Raw genomic sequence first — 20,172 nt, forward strand, 5'->3', positions numbered from 1 at the left:
GGGAAGAACAAGCAGGTTTCGTCCCCGGACGTGGTACTAGAGAACAAATTTTAAACGTACGGCAGATTGTAGAAAAATCCGGAGAATTCAACATCAACATATTTGTCCTTCATAGATTATAGTAAAGCTTTCGATTTGGTCAACTGGAGTAAAATGTGACAGGTTTTGTCTGTAATGGGAGTACCCAATCATCTGATACTGCTAATTAAAAGCCTGTACAATAACAATTATGCCAGAGTTAGAATAAATGAGAAACTAACCGTTAGTTTCAGGGTCACAAAGGGCGTGAGACAAGGCTGCATACTAAGCCCAATTCTATTTAACGTCTATGGTGAATGGATAATGCAGAAAGCTACTGAGGACTGGAACGGTAGCATCACCATTGGCGGGAAGAAGATTTGCAACTTGAGATATGCAGATGATACTACTATCCTCGCTAGTTCTGAAGCTGAATTGATTCACCTGCTACAACGGATAGAAGACGTTAGCTTAACGATGGGCCTTAAAATAAACAGTGATAAAACGAGAATCATGATAACTGACAGAGCTAACAACAATCAAAATCATCTGGTCATGATAAACAATATCGCTGTTGTAGATAAATTTGTGTATCTGGGCTCATTAATAACCAACAAAGGAGGCTGTACTGAAGAAATAAAGCGGCGGTCAGCAATCGCAAAAAGCGCTATGGCAAAATTAACAAAAATTTGAAAAAGCCATGAAATAATTGCCGATACAAAAATGAGACTAGTAAGAAGTCTAGTTTTTCCAGTTTTTACTTATGCATCGGAATGCTGGACCCTTACTGAGAAAGACAAAAAGAACATAGATGTATTTGAGATGTACTGCTGGAGACGAATGCTGAAAATACCATGGATGGCCCGAAGAACAAATGAATCTATACTGGACCAGCTAAACATAAAGAAAAGACTAAGAACACAAATATCAGAACAAATAATAAGCTATTTTGGACATGTGCTTCGAAGAAATGGTCTTGAAAAACTTACCATCCAGGAAAAAGTAGAAGGCAAAAGAAATAGAGGTAGATCTCCCACACGATACACAGACCATATTGTTGCTACCATTGGCGCTCCATTGTCAGAATGTGCTAGAATGGCAGAAGATAGAAAAACGTGGAGGAACATAGGGAAATTTAGCTAATAGCTTCATGATATCACGATACCTGCATCAGGTTAACGACTAAGAAGAAGAAGATTCAAATTTAAAAATAAATGTATTTGAAACTTAAATAAAAGTTACTTCCCAGCAAAAATGGTAAATAATTTAAAATGCTACAAGAATAGCTTCAGAATATTATTAAACATAAGTTCGATAATCTAAGTTCCAATAATTGCACTATATAGTTTATGGAATACTTGTTACCGTACAAAACATACTGTATACATATTACATTTATGTATTAAGTAGTAAATCATTTTGCAGCTTTACTTTTTTGTTTTCTTTAGGTATTGGTCTATACCGGCGTGTGTATTTTCAGCAACGTTTGCAGTTGTGTTTGCAATTGCAATTAACTAATACAAACATACTTCCGCTATACTAAGTTTGTCTTTCGCTTTGCAGGACTACAGGCAGTCCCCAAGCCAAATCACCGGCAGGCAGCAGTCAGGGAGCACTTCCCCCAGAAGCACGTACCCCTACCGCATCGTCGAAAGGGGCGCTTCAGAATGTCAAGGGGGACCACCCATCGGTAAGCCAGGATGTAAGCATGATCTGTTTTCTATTACTATCCTAGTTTCTAAGGTTAAGATTTTTATTCAGAGTATTCACAAAATATGTTTTAATTAGAGTAATAATGTACACAAAAGCTTAATGACTAAAATTAATATAAATATACTTTTAATTAATATTAAGTAGGTACACTTAACACGACAATTTTTCTGTTAAAACTAAGCAAACTAAGAGTATTGCTTATACAATCATTTAATATAAAACATCTAGATTTCTACATCTAAGTTTCTTTTTATGATTTTACACGTTTTTTTAAGGCGGCATGAATTTAGCTTCATATAAGTAATAACTAATTCTTACTATTTCATCAGTAAAATTGTTCTTATATTTTCTTTTCTTATTATGAAACTTTGCATAGAATAATTGGTTTTTCACAATATATCGACTTAGTGCATTTAATATTTCTTATGAATTCAGAACTAAAAATCAAATTAGAAAATTAGAACAAACTGTTAATCCGAAGAACAATGCAGCAGATTAACTGCAACAAACACAAAAAAACTTACCGCAATATCGAATTTAGTATTAAAAGTTGTGTGCTTCAAGATTGAAAAGAAGAACCAGAAAAGAAAGAATTCGTTGCTGCTACAGCTATACCATTCCCGTAGATTCTTTAGCCAGGAGTTTCGTCTTCTTCCTATGGACCTTTTTCCTGCTATTTTCCCTTGCATAATTATTCGAAGCAGTTCATATCTTTCGCCTCTTGTAATGTGTCCCAAGTATTGCAGTTTTCGTTTTTTGATCGTAAATATGACTTCCTTTTCTTTATTCATTCTTCTCAAGACCTCGACATTTGTGACTCTCTTGGTCCATGATATTCTCAGGATTCTGCGATACATCCACAGTTCAAATGCCTCTAATTTTTTGGTATCAATCTTTTTCAACGTCCATGACTCCATTCCGTAGAACAGCACAGAAAGTACGTAACATCTCAAGTTTCATTTCAAGGCTCAAATCTCTTCCGCAGAGCACTCTCTTCATTTTAGTGAATATGGATCTGGCTTTTTCTATTCTTATTTTGATTTCTGCTGAGCTATCGTTGTCTTCATTTATAAAAGTGCCTAAATATTTGTATTTGCTAACTCAATCGATAATTTCATTGTGTAAATATAAATTTTGGACATTTTGTGTTGATTTCGATATTACCATAAATTTAGTTTTCTTTATGTTCAAAGATAGTCCATATTCTTCGCTGCAGTCTGCTATCTTATTCACCAATGTCTGTAGCTCTTCAAGTGTTTCTGCGATCAGAACGGTGTCGTCGGCAAATCTCAGATTGTTTAATCTAACACCATTTATTTTAATACCTACGGATTGCTCAGAGAGTGTTCTATTCATTACGTCTTCGGAATAGAGATTAAACAGGGTTGGTGACAGTATACACCCTTGTCTCACACCTCGCTTTATTTCGATTTCTTCAGTGGTATTATTCTCTACTCTCACTACTGCTTTCTGATTGTAGTACATATTTTCTATTAGTCGGATGTCTCGTTTATCTAAATTCTTTTCTGTCAGGAGTCTGATTAGGTGATCATGCCGCACTTTATCAAAGGCCTTGTTGTAATCTATGAAGAAAAAAGAACATAGAAAAACACTAATATACAGAAAATAGAAGAAAATCTTTAAAACAACGATATAACAAAAGCGTATTGAAGAGCAGTGATCCAAAAGAAATAAAATCAGTCTGGAAAACCTATTTCCAAACTCTTTTAGGGACCCAAGACAATAAACAGTATGTAGGCGTGCATCACATTGAGAAAGACACCGAAAATATAATGTCTCCAACGATGAAATAGATAGACCAAGACACGAGCACAACAAAATAACAAGGCTCCAGTTATTGACAACGTTCTCTGTGAGCTATATAAATTAGGTGACAAATATCTACTCGGACAAAAACATAATGCTCATGGACAAGATTTGGAATAATGAAATGGTCCCTAGCGAGTGAAAAACCGGAATTATATGCCTAATCTATAAAAAATGAAGTAAACTAAAATGCATAAATTATCGCGGCATAAATTTTTGTGTACAGCGAACAGAGTTTTAACTGACATACTAAACAAAACACTTCAACAAGGAACTAAAAATATTGTCGAGGTATATCAAACCGGTTTCCGACAAAAAAGATTTACAACTGATCAGATGTTGTAAAACCAAAATGCAACCACAATCATAAGATTACAGATAAAGTAAGTATTTGAAAAGATGTCAGACAAGACGATACTATGACGCAAAAACTGTTGTCAAGATCGTGTTGTCTGGTTCTGTTTCCTCAGCTTCCTCCTTTTAATAGAAGGAAATTCATTTCTTTCCATCGTTCTTCATTTAACCCTTTCTCTGTTAAAGTATCTGCCAGACACTTCTTGCAATTTCTCCTCGGTTTTCCTCTATTCTTTTTCCCCGACCTTTAACAGCTCTATTCTTTATCCCAAATAGTTTTCATTTGAACGTATGACGTAACCAAATCATTGCTGTCTTTTTTTAAACCTTTTTAAGACTTTTGTCATCTTGGCCCATTCTCTAATAACATAATTTCTGTCCTAGTCTTACCCAGCATCTACCGTACCATTTTCATTTCAGCTACCTCCATATAATTTATCAGAACCTTCTTTGCAAGCCACACTTTACCTCCGTACACCTAGGTAGAGCTTACTGCACTCTTGTATATCTTTTTTCTCAATTTTTTTATCCAAGTATCAAGTTCGTTCGCTTCCATTTAAACTAACCTGCCTATATCCTGTGAACAATTAGAGTCCCATTTTTCATTACGTACGAAACAAAGTATTTAAATCCTCTAGTTCTAGTTGTTTTCTTTTTTCCCAAGCAATTCAATTGAGGACTGTTCCTCCCAATCTTATATACTCCCTTTTGACCAGCTAACCTTAAGTTCTTTCTCTTTTACAACCATTCAACCCTCATCCAACATTACTTTGCTCTCCTCCACTAAGACGATACTAGAAAGTTACTACTAGAAAGTTACTACTGTTACTACTACTAGAAAGTTACTTGTGGTTAGTAAACAAGACCTCGGCGCTATACAACTAATTGTCAATAATGAACCGATAAAAAAAGTTAACCATTTTAAATACTTAGGATGTTGGATAAACGAAACACTAAATCCGGATGAAGAAATTAAAACTCGTATAGAAATTGCAAGAGGAGCATTTATGAAACTTAGATCTATTCTGAGCAATTCTCAGCTGAACTTACAGCTGAGAATTAGGTTCCTAAAATGTTATGTGTATCCTGTATTACTGTATGGATGTGAAACCTGGATTATGAAAGTTAACATGATGAATAAATTAGAAGCCTTCGAGATGTGATTATATCGTAGAATGGTCAGTATATCCTGGGTTCAACACATTTCAAACAGAGTAGTCTTGAACAGAGTAGGTCAAGGTGAAGGCGACTTAATAAAGATGAAAAAAAAACTCAAATATCTGGGGCATATAATAAGAGGAAGCAGATACAGGATAATGCAGTTAAGTAAAGTTAAATTAAGTAAAGATAGACAGAAAAAGAGGAATTGGTAGGAGGAAATACTCATGGCTCAGAAACCTTCGTCAATGGATTGATTTATCAGCAGATGAATTATTACATGCCGCGTAAGATCGAGAACTATCGGCAAATCGTCATGGATCTACCCACGCCTAAAACTTGGGCACGGTACTCAAAGAAGAAGATAAACAAATTAATACTTGAAATCACTATCAGAAATGGAATTAGGGACTCAGAAATATGCCTTAAAATCCATCGAACGAATTCCCAAGCTAAAGTGAAACTAGGCTGGCCAAATTACAAAAATGAGTGGTGTTTGGTAAACCAAGAGAATAATAAAATATTTACCGAAATCTAACAAAGAGAAAACAGTTTTATGAATTCAGAAAAATCACTTATTTCTGTGTTTTCTTGGGTCATCTCGTTTGTCCCGTTTGTATTTTATTACCACGAATTGGAATGATATGTGGAAATATATGATTTTGATATATCAATAAAATTTACCTATTTAGTTAAGTAAGCTTCTAATATACTTTTTTCAATACATCCTTCAAGCTTTTATCTAAAATATTATTATAAAATGTCCAAATGTTACCTATAAAATTCTACTCAATATTATCCTTCGGGATGTAAACCATGGAATCTTACATCAAGAATAAAGAGATGATATTTCTTTTTAAATTGATCACGTAGTGCACCATTTGTTCTCATATTGCTTAGGATACAACTTCCATTTATAAAACAGTTCTAGAAATGAGAAAATTCACGAATACAGGTAATATTCAACATGTGATTTATTTGACATGACTATATTACGATTCTTGATATATTACTTTTGTGATAGTATATTTATGTAAATACAACAATTACCTTCTGTTATAAAATAATGACAGTAAGTTATTTTATTTTACTGGATATATTAAGACTAAGAATACTCTGGATAAAAGTCCAGTTTTAAAAGAATTAGGTTTTTGGAACCTAAATGGTTTGTCGTTTAGCTATCCGAAAATCATGATTCTATTAAAACATTATTAGAATAAAGTTACATTAAACTTTATATTACGTTTTTTTGTGGTCCAAAGTGATTCGCTACATTTTAATGCCATTAATTTTCATTAATATAGAAGATAATAATCAGATAATAAAGTATTTTAGTTTAAATGTTATTAAATTTTAAAATATTGAATCTATTATGACATCCAGATATAGAAAATGCAATGAAAATATTTTTATCCATAGTTATTGCTTTATTTTCGGTTTATCAATTATTTTTTGACAATCTAAAGCAAAGGCATTTGTTCTTTTTTTATGACACATTAGTAACGTTATCCTATGAAATGGGTGACGGGCGTCATTTTGAAAACATATTTTAAATGGGATTTTTGGAAAAATATTAATTTATTTAAAAACTAGTCTCGAAAACTCCTTATTTCACGTTTTCTTATATAGATATCACCATTGGCGTATACTGATATACACGGTTACTATGATTGCTAGATAGACACTGCGTTCCAGTTCACTTCAGTCTCCACAATTCATTCTGATGAGACGTAGACCTCGAAATACGTGTAGTAAAATGGTAATGAAACGCCATAGAAAGAGCCGCAACGGAAACTATAGGAAAAGAAAGGAATAAAAAGAAGAAAAACCAGTAGTTTGACCAGAAGTGCGAACAAAGCTTGCATCAGAAAGCCATCAAGAGGCTAGAGTTACTAACACGCCCTACAGATGAGAACATGGAAAACTAAAACAGAGTAAGAACTCAAACGAGAAGACTTTTGAGAAGAAAAAAGAAACAGTACCTAGAAGCGCGAATACAGTAACTGAAGGAGGAACATAGAACCGGTCAGTCTAGACAGTGTTATAAGGACCTAAAAAGAATGAAGGGCAACACGACTAACAGCCCAAGATTTATAAAAGACGATGCAGGACAATTGCTCACAGACGACGAGAAGATAAGCCGCCAATGGAGAAAGAATTTTGAGCAACTCTTAAATACAGAGAAACCCACAACGACAGGGCAACAAAGACATACCAGTTAGCCGAACGTGAAATACCAAGGCCCACACTAGCTGAAGTAAAGTTCGCAATTTCGTCCCTAAAAAAACCATAAAGCCCCAGGCCCAGACGGCATACAGGCGGCCCTACTAAAAAAAGGAGGAGAAAAGCTCCACCTTGAGATATATCATCTTATAAAAGAAGTCTGGGAAAGAGAAAAAATACCGAAACACTGGCATGAAAGCCATATAGTACCTATCCACAAGAAGGGAGACAAACAAATATGTCGGAACTATAGAGGAATATCGTTAATCAATACAACGTACAAAATTATATCCATAATACTGTCTAGAAGGCTAACTTCATACGCAGAGGAAGTAATAGGCGACTACCAAAGCGGATTGAGACCGGGAAGGTCGACCATAGACCAGATATTCCTACGCCAGGTGTTGTAAAAAAATTAGGAATTCAACCGCGATGTACACCAAATCTTCGTGGACTTTAAACAAGTTTACGACTCTGTTAGCAGAAAAGCATTGTGTGAGACTATGGTAGAAATGGGAGTACCTGGAAAGCTGGTACGATTAGCACAGGTAAGCACAGAGAACGCTTCCGCACGGATCAGAATTGGCAGCACCACATCGGAGGAATGTCTTATTGACACCGGGCTTGTAAAAGGAGAACCTCTCGCTCCCCTGCTATTTAATTTTTTACTGGAACATGCGGTAAGGAAAGCTCAACCACAACTGACAAACGGATTTGCCGCCCAAGGATCAAAAATACTATTGGCGTTTGCGGATGACGTGGACACAACTGCACAATCCACCAGAGATGCAAAAGAAGTTTTCACCCTATTCAAAAACGGAGCCAAAGAAGTTGGTCTGAAGGTCAACGAGGACAAGATCAAGTACATAATGGTTACGAAGAACCCAAGAAACAACCCAAGACCAAGGGTTAGACAAAACGTAAAAATTAATAAATACAACTTTGAAGTCGTCAAGGAATTCAAGTACCTGGGAGCGATCATAACATCTGAAAATAAATATGAAAAGGGCGTGCCAGCCAGGATTATTGCAGGAAACATAGCATATTACTCATTAATGACTGTACAAGACAATAATTCGTTCCACAATAACGTATGGAAGCGAAGAGACATGTACTCCGAACCAGCGGGAAACTATAAAATTACTGGTACTGGAAAGAAAGATACTGCGGACTATCTATGGGCCTTGCAGTGACGAAACGCTGTAAGATCGAGTAACGAAAGACTCCTAAACGCCACATTCTGGGAAAGGCCCGATGGCAGAAGGTCAGTTGCTCGCCCAAGAAAGAGATGGAAGGACGCAGTAGCCAGTGATCTACGCAAAATGAAAATACAGCAATGGGAAATAGCTGCTCAAGACCGACAGCAATGGAGGGAAATAGTAAACGCGGCCAAGACTCACATAGAGTTGTAGAGCCAAATGATAATAATGAAAATGGTTAGACTCAAATTTAACAGAAATGCCATTGTCTATATTACATATACATTTTATGTCATATAAGGTCATCTTCTAATTATCTGTAGGTTGTACATATTATACATAAGTGCCTTTACATGCATTAGTTTTGTCTATAATTAAATGAGATAACTTTTATATGATTTTACTAAGAATATAATAAAACAAACTATTTTTTTAAAAACATAATTGATTAAAAAGTTTAATGTAAACTTAATAACTTATCCGTGGGCAAATAATTGATACTTTAAACCTAAGTAAATAAAAATTTCAAAGCAGCATGTTGTTATGTATATATTTGGTTTGTATACCGATACTTTTATATCTAAAGTTTGGGAATAAAAATTCAAAAAATTGGGTTCTTTCAAGCATAAGGAAGGATGCATTCTTCCAGGAAGGAAAGTTATTCTTATTCGTTTATTGTTTAAATTTATTATCAAAATTTAGTATTAAAATTTATTCTAAATTATATGTAAACCTAAAAAAGTAATTTGTTCTTATTTTTCTCTCCCTTGTACATTAAAACAGTATTACTTAGTCTACCATCTCAGGCATTATAGATCATTATTTTGTCTCTAAGAAGGATACCTTGGAAGATAAACTGGACTTTTATCAATCAGGACAACAAACAAATTTTAGCAAACAAAGGATATGTTACTGGACAAACGATCATCTTCAAGCAATTAAATAAATATTTATAAACATAAATTTCCTAATAGAACAATCTGTGGAATTTAACAGACCCTTAGCCTCCATAAAGTATTTGACGTGCTAGAACCAACATCAATAATAGCAGCACTGGAACAATGTAGAATATATTATAGGTAAATAAGACTTATATAATATATATATATATATATATATATATATATATATATATATATATATGAACAGTAATGCTACCCCAACTGTAAAACTGCATGAAGCAAGAGATAACATGAAAGTGGACAAATGAGTTAGACAAGACGATACCATTTGGCCAAAACCTCTTATAACTTTTCTGGATAACGCATTAACAGAACTATCTTGAGAGAATATAGGCATTAATATCAACGACGAAACAATCTTATCACAGACACTATCTCTGATACCCAACAAATGCTTAACCAATAATTATTATGGCCTCATTGGAAGTAGGTCTCCGATTAAATGCAAGCAAAATATAACAATCACTAATAGTTTGAAACTACAAAATAATGCCAAACCAATTAGTTATTTTATGGTTATCACAAAAGTATTCCTTTCAGTTAGGGAATAAGATAATTACTGGTAATGAAATTAGTAATCGGATAATTTAATTGCACAAGGTACCCCAAAAAGTCGCAGATAAAAGAAATTAAGCAAAAATTAAGTAAAGACACGTAAAAAGGTTCCACCTTCTGCTCGCTACACGAAAATACTCCTAGAGTTTCAGAAAACTAAAATCAGAAATCACCTCTGTAAATTGGAGAAAGTGCAAAAAGCGTCATGTAAATCTGTAGAGAAAACGACTGAATATAGCCCTGGTAAAACTGTAGAGTAGTTGTTTGCCATAAGTATCCAATATAGATCATTTTAGGGTATTAATATGTAACAAATATAGATCCGAAACTGATTGCAGGCTTTCATAAAAGATTTATAGTTTATTCGTCTTCCGGGTTTGGACCGTGTCATTTGTGAGTGACCCAAAAGTGGGTTCATCTCGACGTTTCGCTACAATTGTATGTAGCTTCTTCAGGAGAACAAAAAAGAAAAACAAGAGACAGGAAGATGGGTAGTTAGCAACGGTAACTCAGTTACTCAACGCAACCAGAGGCGAATACTAACTACCAAGATGGGCAGTTGGTCACAGTAACTCAACTACTCAACGCAGCCAGAGGTGAAAACCAAATGCCAGGACACCAACAGCTCAGAACACTAACGCGTAGAGAGGCAGGGAGTGAATCCGACGATTACTCCGCTACCGCTCTATTTATAGTCGCGGTGACCTGTCGTGTCGGGACGTATCGGCACACTCCGTGGCGCGAACGTTAAGAAGCGCGCGCTGGCCAATCATGTGGCTGCATCGTGGTAGCGGGACCGGACGGCGGCTCTAGATTGAGATTCCAGATGGGAGACAAGTAGTATCCTTCCTCTCGATTGATATTATGTGGATTTTTTCGGATCTCTAGAGATTCGCGGATTTTCCTGGAATAAAAGAAGGGGCTCTTAGAAATAATGTGGGTTTTTTCGAACAATATGGAATGACCGGTTTCTTGGCAGTGTTCTGCAACTGCAGAATGGGAGAAAAGACCTGATCGAATGCATCTTTGATGCTCTTGAATCCGAGTTTTGACGGAACGACCAGTTTCGCCAATATACACTTGTCCACAGGAACAAGGAATAGAATAGACACCACAGGAAGATAGGGGCGGTAATGGGTCCTTAGGAGAGGGTAGATATTGTGAGATTTTCTTGGGTGGTCGAAAAGTAGTCCTGATACCTTCTTTGCGAAGAATTTTGCCAATCCTATCAGTGACACTTCGAATATACGGAAGAAAAGCCACAGGAGTATTACCCGAAGATTCTGAATTTGTCGTCCTAGGGTGTAAAGGGGGATGTAGATGTCGGTGTGTAATATTTTGAATTGTGGACTTGGAGTAACCGTTGGCGACAAGGGTTTTTTGCAGATGGCCAAGTTCTTCTCTAAGGTTGTCAGGTTCAGAAATCGAAATGGCCCGATGGATGAGAGAGTTGATTACAGAATTCTTTTGGGCAGGATGGTGGTGTGATGAAGCTTGTAGGTAACGATTCGTGTGAGTCTTTTTTCTATAAACAGAGTGACCCAATCGGCCATTGGGCTTGGAGGTGACTAACACATCGAGAAAGGGAAGGGACCGATTATTTTCTACTTCCATTGTGAATTTTATACTCGGATGTTGTGAGTTAAGATGATCTAGGAAGGGAGAAAGGGTATGTTGACCATGGGGCCAGATGATAAATGTATCATCAACGTAGCGGAACCAGACTTTTGGTTTTAAGGGGTAAGATTCTATGGCTAAAGACTCAAAGGCTTCCATGAACATGTCAGCAATAACGGGGGAAAGGGGAGAACCCATTGGTGTTCCAGATATTTGTATGTATACAAATGTTGTATACATACAAATATATACAAATATAAAAATAACAAGAGAACTTCTTAAATTTATGTGAGAAACGAACTGTGAATTCATTAATATGTTACTAACACAACATTATTTGATCGTGGTAAATTCTCTCAGGAATGGACCAACTCACTATTTATTACTATTTACAAGAAACTGCTTGTAAAGAATTGTGATCAATACTAACTAATCACTCTGATAAATACGGTTACAAAAGTATTTACTAAAATTATCCACAACCGTATATAAGTGTTAGTGTAGTTAGTGTTAGTGTTAGTATAGTGTTAGTAAATAAGTGCGACAAACGTCAGGGGGTAATTTTGCATGAACAATTATAACTGTCTGCTATATAAACGTATGTCCGCAAATGCTTTCATTTCCGAACTACGGAGTGTCACAAATTAAACGAGAAATTGAAAAATACCTTTTATTTGAAATAACTTAGTAGCGTATTATTTTTTTCTCTAAAACAAATCAGACCGTTACCCGTATGCGCGCCGATAATGAATAAAAATTCTTAATTGTATATAAAAAATGAACAATAAATGATTCTTAAAACTCACCAAATTTCATTTATAATAAATAATTTGTAAGAAAAATTTTAACATTCCGTATCACGGAAACGAAGCATTTGCACACATACGTTTATGTACCAAACTGTTATTATTTTTTCATGCAAAATTAATCAATCTGAAGTTTTTCGTACACACTGTATACACAAAATGTGAGTTAAAGGTGTCACAAACTCAGTTTGACTTTAAAGCAGGTTTTTGGGACCCGAGAACCATATGAGATTTTACGGTACAGTGAAAGGCATCAAAAAACTTGATATTCAAAGAAGTAAAGATTTAAGATAAGAACTAAATATCTACTCGATCGATAAGTAAATAAAACAATACAAAACAAATCGGAAACAATTTAATAAACAGAAAAAATAAGAAGAAAGAAGTCCTGCTCCACATCTTCTCTCCTTCAATAATGTCCGGAACAGGCAAACAAAAAAAGAAGAGAAAGAAAAGTAAAAAAATTAATTTTCATAAAGAATATGTTTTAATAATAAAGACAGATCTGATAATTAGAAATATTCTTAATTAGAATTTTTCATATTTGAAAACTTTAATTTTAATTTAGCTTAATTTTAATTTAATTTTAATTTAATAAATATTTTAATATTTTTTTTATTTAAAATTTAATTAGACTCTAAAGAATGGTATAAATAATAATTTTTCAGAAAGGAGATTAAGTTACTTTATTTTATTTAATGGGGAACAAAGTAATACAAAGTAATTCCATAATTATTTGCCCACTGAATTCGACTTTCCTATGTTGCTCGATTGTTATATTATGACCTGAGTTGGACCATTAACTGTAAAATGTAAATTTGTTGTCCTTGTTTCTGAGTTAATATTGTATTTAATTGTCTTGGGAATACAGTTCGTAGCCCCACTGAATGTAACTTCTGTGTAAAATATAAGCCACATATAGGTATTGCTATTTTTATGATATCTGTTATTGCTGGATTTATTGGCTAGCAGGACGGCGTAACCAGTTAAAACAATGTAGTATCATCGAAGCTAGAAATCGCATTCCCGTTATCCCGATGGTATTGACAATAAACAGGGGTAGTAGATCAGCGTTATATATTGTCCATAGCAGATCCGTGTTCGTAAAATTTTAATATCTATTTTTGAAGTAACTTTGTTCAAATTAATAACAATACCATATAAACGTTTCTGTCAAGAATTTGTATCGTTAGCAAAATAAATAATTAATCAATGAATAAAAACTATAAGATATATTGACGCTGTATTAAAATGCTTGACTTCTAATAAATATAAGAATACTTCATTTGGACTCCTCAGGCACAGGATTCAAATAAAAAATTAACATGTAGCTGTTGTTTTCATGCAAATATGTTTCATGAAAAGAGTTAGAGATGTTTTATTTTAAAATCCCTTTTTAATTATAGAATGAGAATTAAATTTTTGTTTATGTTATGCATTCCTTTGGAAACTAAAACATAATATGTATGACTAAGAATTACAAATAAACTGAACTCTGTGCATAACACTTATATTCGTCTTTGCTTAGGCGCTTTCAAATCTAGTCCTATAGATAGCTTTTACTGCGAGGCTAATGAACCACCTCTCTGGATTCGACGAGAGTATCTTCTTCAATCTTACTTTGCTTCCGTATCCGCAAACCCATTCAATCCAGTCTACCATTTGATTGCTTCAACATCACCTCCGGAGACCCCGCAAAGGATCCAATCAATAATAGACATCCAGAAATTAACTCTAAGAAAAACCATCGACCTTACAAAAACACATCCCTTCCCAATCCCGGATACTTTGCGTTGGAATAGACCAATTTCACATTCAATCACTTCTCTATTAGAATACAGTAAACATGAAACCTCAAGCCTTCTCATAAGACAACACTTCAAAAAAATCATAAGCAAGAACCAATTCCAAAAAATTCTGTATACAAATGCCTCCAAAAGCGAAGCAGGCGTTGGATGTGCCGTTACCACATATGATGAAATAATAAAATCATCTTTTTTACCGAATTTATGCAGCGTATACAATATACGATTCTAGAAGCTTTTAAAAAACTAAAACAGATGATAAAAACCAAGCAATATGCACAGACTCCCTGTCGTCACTACAATCGATAAAAAGTCTATACTCTCAGCATCCCTTAGTTCAAGAAATCCATAGGACTTACAGTGCACTTGCTTTTCAAGGTGTAAATGTCACGATCATCTGGCTACTATCCCATATTGGCATCCCCAGTAATGAAAAAGCAGACCAAACAGCCAAGCGAGCTTCTTGTGTAAACAGTCAATCCTCAAAAACCCAACATATTCAAATCCATAATGACCTAAAGCAAATTTTCAAGCAACAACAGTGCATTACATGAGATCCGGCAGACTGTTAAAAAATTTGAACTTCCAACTATCTCAAGAAGCGAAAAAGCTGTCATCCGAAGATTAAGAATAGGACATACCCAATTCACACATGAATACTTAATGAAGTCCGAGCCGAAGCCCAATTGTTAAGTCTGCTCAAGTGTATTATCTGTGAAACACATCCTGATCGAGTGTCCCCGGTACGCAACATACAGAGTGCAACATAAACTTAAGTCCAATATCAAAGATGTTTTAAACTCACCCGATCAAGTCTTTAACCTAATTGGTTTCTTGAAAGACATTCAGTTGTTCAACAGAATATGACCCCAAATATGATACCAAAATAATTGCCAACAGATCCCAAAATTTTTTATTCTTGCATTAGTGTTCAAGAAGTTAATGGCAGAATTTTAAGTCATCTAAGATTTTCCGATGGCATAGCACTCTTAAACAAAAATACAGAGGAACTAAATAAAACAAAAGTGATATCAAATTAAAATATCAATCAATAGATGGAAGTGAGATCAAAAATGTCGAAGATTATTATATACCTCGGTCACACAATGAGATCAGGCAAACAAAATCAAACGGTAAAAATAACTAAAAGAATCCGAATGACTTGCTTAGTTCCAGTGCCATAAAACAAAACACACACACACACACACACACACACACACCGAATGACTTGTACAGCAGTAGGAAGACTCAGTGTTGTGCAAAGCAGAACAAAGGTGGAAGACGTAATTGTCAGAACACGACAAAATAACGAAAGATAGACGACAAACATTGTACTACATTAGAGACAACCCGAGCACAGTCGTAATAGAGCAAAACCACAAAAATCGTGGCAAGATGACGTCAAAACAAATGTGGGCAGAAACTGGCACCAAATAGTACAAAACAGAGAAGCTTGGAGAACTCCTGGAGAGGCCTTTGTCCAGGAGTGGATGCCAACAGGCTTAAGAAGTAAAGAAGAAGATATATAAATATATATATATATATATATATATATATATATACAGTGTGTAAAAGCCAAATGGAATAAATTCATTATTTAGGCTACTGTACATATTTATAAAAAATCCCGAAACACGTCAAATTTAAATTATAACTTGACATTCTTTAACGTGAAAATGCAACCCCTACCTTCAGCCCCCTTAAATGACAGGTACAACCCCCAATTTTTAAAATAGGAAGTATAGGCTTGTGATATATCGTTTGAAAGGTCTTTTCATTCTCCATTCAAAAATGTTGTCGCTTTCAAGTTTATTAGGATTAATTAAGATAAAATAAATTAAAATCATGTGGTTACCGAAATTCGCAAAAATATACTCAAAACTTATTTCCCGTTTAGGTCTTGATAATGAGAAAGTGAACAAAAACCATAGCAATGTGGTTTTTAGATGGTAACCATTAAAAAACTTTAAAGAATTTCCGTGGCAACGTTATTTTAACACGCATTAGTAAATTGTTTTATTTAAGTTGTCAGTATTTTAATTTAAGTAAAAAGTTCGTTCAATTCAATTCTGAAAAATGGTTAGATTAACGGAAATGCATAAAATAACAGTTTTACAAATGATTGGTTACGGAGATAACACCCGAACACAACAGGAAGTAACTCGCCTATTTCATGAGAAATTTCCTAATTTACCGCCTATATCCCAAGGAACAATAAGTAAAATAGAGAAGCAGTTTCGCGAGTTTGGTCATGTAAGGCAGATAAAAAAAGCAGCTGCCAATGCACTGAGTGATGAACTCAAATTAGATGTGTTGCTTGAGTTTCAGGAAAATCCACATACATCGAGTAGACAGGCATCCACTACATTCAATGCTAGCCATACATCGATAGTAAACATATTAAAAGAAAATAAATTGCATCCCTATAAGATGATACCTACTCAGGAGCTCATGGAAGAAGATTTTTATAGGAGAACTTTTTTTGTGAGCAAATGATGGACATGTTGGATAACAATATTATCCAATTAGAAGACGTTATGTTTTCTGATGAGTGTACTTTTTCACTTAACGGTCATGCTAATCGGCAAAATTGCCGCTACTGGGCCACGGAAAATCCTCACTGGATGAGAGAAAAATACACTCAATACCCTCAAAAGGTTAATGTTTGGGCAGGGATTGTAGGAAACAATATGATTGGTCCCTTTTTCATTGAGGGCAACTTGAATGGCAACAATTATTTGGCACTACTTCAAAATGATGTCATTCCAACGTTGGCAAATTTATATCCTGATTCAGGAAACCCTCAAGTTCCAGCGAATACGATATGGTTTCAGCAGGATGGTGCTCCATCACATTACCAACTTAATGTCCGGCAGTACCTCGATACAATATTTCCCAATCGGTGGATAGGGAGGCGAGGATCGATTGAATGGCCAGCGCGATCACCTGATCTTACATTATTAGATTTCTTTTTATGGGGATATGTGAAGAGCCATGTGTACAAAACTAAACCTTCTGATTTAAATGACTTAAAAGAACGAATAACGCTTGCGATTAGGTCGATCACGCCTGTTAAGTTAAATAATGTTAGAAGACAGTTTTATTTGAGATTAGGATGTTGCCAAGACGTTCGCTATGAACATTTTGAACATCTACTTCATTAACATTCATAGTTCTTTTTCGTGTTCTACATTTTATTGCGTTTTGCATTACATTTTAGTTTTTGATTGTATTGTAGCGAATTTCGGCAACCACATGATTTTAATTTATTTTATCTTAATTCATCTTAATAAACTTGACAGCGACAACATTTTTGAATGGAGAATGAAAAGACCTTTCAAACGATATATCACAAGCCTATACTTCCTATTTTAAAAATTGGGGGTTGTACCTGTCATTCTAAAGGGGTTGAAGGTAGGGGTTGCATTTTCACGTTAAAGAATGTCAAGTTATAATTTAAATTTGACGTGTTTCGGGATTTTTTATAAATATGTACAGTAACCTAACTAATGAATTTATTCCATTTGGCTTTTACACACTGTATATATATACATCAAAGTTATGTGTCAATGATTAAAAATGGTACTAGTACTCTGCCAAGATTTTATTAAAATGTCGTTTTAATTGTGTACAAATCCTGTTTTGCTTTTTTTATTTTGATCTGGTATAGATGTATGTTACCTGCTAAAAACATTTGCATTACGTTTATTTCGATTTCTCGATTGTCCGTCCGAATATGGTCCATATCTTTTAGAAAATTTAGTAGACTTCATTTACCATTTACAAACAACAACAACCTTTTGAAAATTTTACCTATCCAAACTTCTATGTCGATAGTCATAACAACGAGATGCTTTCAACAATGCAAGCTATAAATCGTTTCCTAAATACAATGGAGCATAGACAAAAATAAAGCTCAGGGCGACCTACTTATACTTTATTTCTAGATAAAGCTGTTTCACTTGAAGAATAATAAATGGTGTTTATTCTTAAAATTGCACGAAAATCGGAATTTTAGAGTAGTTCATTTAAGGTGGAACTTTTAAAAATAGACAGTTTTATTTTGGTCGTTCTAGATTTCTCGAAAATACCAATAAATAATAGTAGCGTATATTAAAAAATATAGTGTTCATTTAAATAATAAATATATATAATAAATATACAGGGTGAGTCATAACTATTGGGACATAGACTAAGACAGGTTATTTGGACCAAAATATGGCTATTGGGCCAAATATGCCTTTATAAAATGTTGCTGAGAAAAAAGATACAGGGTGTTAAAGTTAATTTTTGTTTTTCGTTTTTTGCTAATAGTTTCCCTGTATATTTATAAATTGCTATTAAAATTGGCACAGAGGCATAATCTTAGACAAGAAATAGTATTTTATTTGCAATTTTACGTTTTGTCATAAAGGGCGCCACGTGGATCATTCCTAATGATCAAATTGAGTCTAAACTTTTTCTGATGAAACTTTTTAGTAATTTTTATTAGAAAATATGACGTAAACATCATTTTTACGTAAAATTGGTACTCTTGTTTAAACATAATAATTTTAACCGTTTTCGATAAAAACGCAGTCGAACTGCTTAGAGTCTAAAAATAGGATTTCAAATATTATTTCATTTATGAAAAGTATGCTTTGGACTGTCAGATAATTGTTGTTGGTAAATGTCATTTGTTCTGAGTAAATTATTTTTGATGTGACAGTGTAGTGTAATGTTGCATTTTTTAAAAGTAATCATTACTTTTTTTGATTGAAATGCCTCGTCACAATCATTTTACTAATGAAGAAATGCGAGATATGTTTTGCGTATACGTACAAGAAAATTTTTGCGGTCGCTCGGCAGCCAGAAGGTATGGAATGTTATACGCAAACAGAAGGCAACCAAATCACAAAACTTTTGCAAGATTATATCGTAGTTTAGGTGAAACTGGGTCATTTCACACTAAAAATCGGGGTGGTCGACCGAAACAAATCACACCTAATCAAGAAGATGAACTTTTGGTTCGAATAGATGAAAATCCTGAAATAAGTTCACGACATCTATCAGCAGCAACAGGAGTAAGTCAGTCTTCTATTGTTAGAATTCTAAAAAAAGATAACCTCCATCCTTATCACTTCACTCCTGTTCAAAATTTACTTCCAACAGATCTACCACGACGGTTACAGTTTTGCCAACGTATTCTGAAGAATACGAATACGTACGAAGAATCTGTAAGAATAATATGTTCACCGACGAAGCAACTTTTACCAGACGAGGGGTTTTTAATTGGAGAAATAGTCATTATTGGGAAGAAGAAAACCCGCATGCTATTAAAGCTAGACATTTTCAGTATAAGTTTAAATTGAATATTTGGTGTGGCATTATAGGCTACCAACTACTAGGGCCTTATGTTCTTCCTCCGAATTTAAATGAAGATTCTTATTTATTCTTTTTGGAAAATACTCTTAGTGATATTTTAGATGATCTGTCACTGGATGTAAGAAGAAAAATGTGGTTTATGCAGGATGAAGCGCCACCTCATTTTTCATTAGCTGTTAGAAATCATCTTAATGACGTATTTCCTAAACGATGGATTGGTAGAGGCAGTGATTTTCAATGGCCACCAAGAAGTTCTGACTACAACCCGCTAGATTTTTATTTTTGGGGTCATATGAAGTCCTTAGATTATGCCAATGAAATTAATACACGAGACGAACTTTGGAGATACATTCAAGAATTTAGAAGAATTCAAGAAGAATTCAAGGGGACAGAATAATATTTTTTAACGTCCGAAAATCCTTTATAAAAAGAATTAGAAAAGGCATAGAAATCGGAGGAGACCATGTAGAACATTTAGTTTGAGTTTTTGTGAGTTCTTTTAAGTTAAAGTGTGTTTAGTTTTGATTTATCGTCAAAACGGAAACCTTACGTTAGTTGCAACTTTGTTTAT

The 20,172-nt window shown here is 34.4% G+C and overlaps 1 protein-coding gene across 1 annotated transcript in view; it reads left to right on the plus strand.

Annotated features, from left to right (window-relative positions):
• Positions 1-1,587: 1,587 nt before the first annotated feature.
• The window catches only part of Syt7 (Synaptotagmin 7), a 127,509-nt gene continuing 108,924 nt past the window's right edge, over positions 1,588-20,172 (plus strand). Inside the window, exon 1 of the mRNA XM_072538576.1 lies at positions 1,588-1,720. The gene's annotated coding sequence lies outside the window, so the exon portion shown is untranslated. The remainder of the gene's footprint in view (positions 1,721-20,172) is intronic.

Source organism: Diabrotica undecimpunctata, chromosome 7 (assembly GCF_040954645.1).
Source record: "Diabrotica undecimpunctata isolate CICGRU chromosome 7, icDiaUnde3, whole genome shotgun sequence".
Taxonomy (NCBI): Eukaryota; Metazoa; Arthropoda; class Insecta; order Coleoptera; family Chrysomelidae; genus Diabrotica; species Diabrotica undecimpunctata.